General features: G+C 37.5%; 1 pseudogene; it reads left to right on the top strand.

Annotated features, from left to right (window-relative positions):
- Positions 1-3104: 3104 nt before the first annotated feature.
- On the top strand, positions 3105-3581 carry LOC110295149 (annotated as a pseudogene).
- The last annotated feature ends 1356 nt before the right edge of the window (positions 3582-4937 follow it).

Below are 4937 nucleotides of genomic sequence, written 5' to 3'. Positions count from 1 at the left end.
AATATTAAATAATCACTTCATATATAAGACTCCCTCTATATATAGATGTAGAAATTGATCATTTAAAACTACTGAAAATCACCGAAGATGATAAGCTATCAATGTTCAGCTTGAACTTCATATGAACATTGATATGAAGACCCATACGATATAACAATTAATTTCCTATCATTTTTGCCTTCTTTGATACTTTGACTTTTTTTCACTTATTTTCATTTGCTTTGAATCTTACAGTAGTTTTCAGATGACAGCAGATGCTAGTGAGGGTTTGAAGAAAGAGGAACACTCCTCCATTGTTGCTGGGATTACAAGCTGGTACAAACACTTTGGAAATTAGTCTGGTGTTGCCTCAGAAAATTTGATATAATATTACTTGAGGACTCAGCTTTACCACTTCTGGACATATACCCAAAAGATTCTCTAACATATAACAAGGACACATGCTCCACTATATTCATAGCAGTCTTACTACTTATAATAACCAGAAGTTGGAAAGAATCCACCTGTCCTTCAACAGGGGGATGGATACAGAACATGTGGTACATTTACACAATGGAGTACTGCTCAGCTATTAAAATGTATGAATTCATGAAATTCTTAAGCAAATGGATGGAACTAGAAAATATCATCCTGAGTGACCCAATCACAAAAGAACACACATAATATGCACTCACTGATAAGTGGATATTAGTCCAAAGCTTGGAATAACCAAGATGCAATTCACAGACACATGAAGCTCAAGAAGAAGGAAGACCAAAGTGTGGGTGCTTCGGTCCTTCTAAGAAGGGGGAAACAAATACTCATTGGAGCAAATCCAGAGACAAAGTGTGGATCAGAGACTGAAGGAAAGGCCATCCAGAGACTTCCCTGCCTGGGGATCAATCCCATATACACTCACCAGAAACAGACATTATTGTGGATGCCAAGAAGTAGTTTTCGTATATAACTTCTTGAAAGAAATCAAACTAATCCAAAGGCAAGTAACTCAGTGGAGTGACATCACAAGAATTCCATGTTCATAACTTTATCTCTTCAGTAGCCTCAATATTAAGTCATCTGTTGTTTCTCTGCCTTAGTCACACACATACACAGAGAAAATGAGAGAGACACAGAGAGACATAGACAGAGAGAGACAGACATAAACCCTCAGAAACAGACAGATAGAGAGACAAAACAGAGAAAGATAGACAGACTCAGAGAGATGGGCAGAGGTAGGGGAACAGAGACAGACACACACATACAGAGAGAGAGAGAGAGAGAGAGAGAGAGAGAGAGAGAGAGAGAGAGAGAGAGAGGCAGAGAGACAGAAAAAAAGACACACACATACAATCATTTCCCTACACCTACACTAACCATTGAGAGAGACAGACAGTTAGATAGACAGAGACAGAGAAAGAAGGGAGGGGGTAGAGAGACAGAAAGACCCACACAAACACAGACTCACACATTTATTCTGCATTCTGTGTACTTAAAGACGTTAGCTGGTTACCCACCTAATGATGATGAATAGCTTTGTGACTATAGTAAAGCAATATAACTGAATTAAGTTCAACAGCTCCTTATTTATTTCCATCTGATTAATTCAAACTTCTGTGGCTCCTTGTACTTATTCCTCTATAAATATATCCCAAGAAAATCAATATCACACATAATTCATGAAAATCTGCTCTACAAACACAAACATGTACTTCATACATAAGCTGAGTTATTCACATTGTTTATAGCCAGATGTTTTTTTGGAAAGTGAAATAGAAATTTGTGTGACATTGGGGAGAACCTGAAAGGAGTTGGGGGATGGAAAAATGTTCCCAAAATCTATTATAAAAATTTTTAAATAAAATTAATTATTAAGAAATAGTCATTGTGGCTTTTTGTTAGATGTTTCTTTTTCAAAGCAATGAAAATATAACTGATAGAATATATATCATAAACTATAGTACTTTATTATACTGGTATATATGATTATCATAATCAAACTAATCAACATATTTATTAATTCACATTAATTACATCATTTGGATAATGAAAGCATTAAACATTAAGTCAGGTAATCAAGTATTCTCTTCAGTGATATTTATTTATATATTATTGTAGGCTACCCTGTGATATGTTACCACTTGTTTACTATGAACTTATGAAATTTTTGACATAATCTCTTCTAAGTTCCAAACCCCAGAAACTGCCTGCTAGCCTTCTAACTCTTCGGTTCTATAAATTTGACAATGTTATTTATTGTCACTTGCAGTGACACTTGCAGGTGATATTTTGCCCTGTTTATAATAATATCCAACATGGTCTTTTGAGTTATGAGAAATTAAAGAAGTTTCTACTTTTGATATGTGCAATAATATTCCATGGCTTTCATAGACACACAGCCATTTAGTCTATTCTGTCTGCAGTGTTCAGGTTGAGTTTATGTTTTGGTTATTGCAAATAATATTGTAATTAGTGTGGAAAGGTTGGTATTCTTTAAGGAAACAATTTCATTTCTTTTGTCTATATATACCCAATAATGCATCAGCAGTTTCTTTTTCAGTCCAGCAGATGGATCTAGCTCGTTGTGAGCTTAGAACTAATGCTGCCACTGGACCATTGTTACTGAACAAAGTAGGAAAATTGGCTCATCCTATGGCAGTTTTCCTTTCATTATTCTGTCTTCCCCATTGGCTACTCCTGTTTGAACTCACACTTAGAAATGGCTTTCATTTTTGTTAAGAGACTTTTTTCTACATCCAGTTTATTGGATTTCCTTCTAATTAACATTAAAGGGCTGAAGAGATAGCTCAGCTCTGGAAGCTGAAATCAGCGTCCAAATGGCAACTCATACCAGATATAACTGAAGTTTCCGGAGATATTACGCCTATTGTGACTTGCATGGCCACAAGGCACACATGTGGAGCAAATATCTTCACCAAGCACTCACATATGCACATAAAATGGAAATAAATCTTTAAAAAGTGTTGCTGTATTTTTATACTCATTGAAATAAAATTTTCCTAAACTACTAACTCTGACTACTTGTGTATAGAACAAATTTTATACTAGCTGAACAATCTTTTCATTATAGCCTCAGATATTATTAAATAATGGGGAGCCTTTTTCCGGTCGCGGCACTGTGCGGTGAGGATCTCGTGCTTGTGCTCGGAGCTATGCCTTCCAAGGGTCCGCTGCAGTCCGTGCAGGTCTTCGGACGCAAGAAAACAGCCACGGCTGTGGCCCACTGCAAACAGGGAAATGGGCTCATCAAGGTGAACGGACGTCCCCTGGAGATGATCGCGCACGCTGCAGTACAAGTTACTGGAGCCTGTTTTGCTTCTGGGCAAGGAGCGATTTGCTGGTGTGGATATCTGGGTCCGTGTGAAGGGTGGTGGACATGTGGCCCAAATTTATGCCATCCGACAGTCCATCTCAAAGGCCCTGGTAGCTTATTACCAAAAATATGTGGATTAAGCCTCTAAGAAGGAGATCAAAGATATCCTCATCCAATACGCACCCTGCTTGTAGCTGACCCCTGTCGCTGCTAATCCAAAAAGTTTGGAGGTCCTGGTGCCCATGCCCGATACCAGAAATCCTACCGATAAGCCCATCTCAAGGATCAGGGTTTACCTTTGTAATAAACATCCTAGGATTTTAATGTTAAAAAAAAATAATGAGGAGCAATCCTATAAATTCAGTGTTAAATTCAGGGCAGTATTTTGATTAATATTTTTGCATGGCTATTTCTCATGGTATTAGCATAAAATTTATTTTTTATTTTGTGAGTGCTTTTAATACCTTGATAATGTTGGTTTTGCAAATAAGTTCAAAATTATCTATTTTTGTATGATTGATGAGATTCTTTGAAAATTTGGTAGAATTGACCCATGAACTTCTTTTGTGAGAGGTTTTCAAATGATGCTACCACAGCATAAGTTAATGACTTGCTTAGATTTTCTATTTCTTCTCATTCAATCTTTTAAAAAGAATTTTTAATAACAAATTTTATTTTGTAATTTTATGTCCATGTGTTTTCACATTCAGGGTTGGATAGTGGTCCCCCACCCCTAGGAAATTCTTGTCTTCTTAGATAATTCAGTTTGATGGTTGGTAACATTTGACTATAATTTCTAATGATCACTTGCATCTCTATGGTATGAGGTTGACTTCTGATCATTTATAATGTTTATTTGAATCATCTGGGCTTCTCTCTTATAATAGTCAAATATTTGCTATCTTTTTTTTAAAATTTTTTTAAAAAATTTTATTGGGTATTTTCTCATTTACATTTCCAATGCTATCCCAAAAGTCCCCCATACCCTCCCCACCTACCCCCACTCCCCTAACCACCCACTCTGGCCCTGGCTTTCCCCTGTACTGAGGCATATAATGTTTGTACGACCAATGGGCCTCTCTTTCCACTGATGGCTGGCTAGGCCATCTTCTGATACATATGCAGCTAGAGACACAAGCTCCAGGGGTACTGGTTAGTTCATATTGTCGTTCCACCTATAGGGTTGCAGATACCTTTAGTTTCTTGCATACATTCTCTAGCTTCTCCATTTGGGGCCCTGTGATCCATCCAATAGCTGACTGTGAGCATCCACTTCTGTGTTTGCTAGGCCCCGGCTTAGTCTCACAGAGACAGCTATATCATGGTCCTTTCAGCAAAATCTTGCTAGTGTATGCAATGGTGTCTGCATTTGGCGACTGATTATGGGATGGATCCCTGCATATGGCAATCACTAGATGGTCCATCCTTTTGTCTCAGCTCTAAACTTTGTCTCTGTAACTACTTCCATGGGTGTTTTGTTCCCAATTCTAAGAGGGGGAAAAATGTCCTCACTTTGGTCTTCATTCTTCTTGTGCTTTGTATCTTGTATCTTGGGTATTCTAAGTTTCTGGGCTAATATCCACTTATCAGTGAGTACATATCATGTGAGTTCTTTTGTGATTGGGTT

Source organism: Mus caroli, chromosome 5, assembly GCF_900094665.2.
Source record: "Mus caroli chromosome 5, CAROLI_EIJ_v1.1, whole genome shotgun sequence".
Taxonomy (NCBI): domain Eukaryota; kingdom Metazoa; phylum Chordata; class Mammalia; order Rodentia; family Muridae; genus Mus; species Mus caroli.
This window is presented reverse-complemented; position numbering and strand designations above follow the sequence as displayed.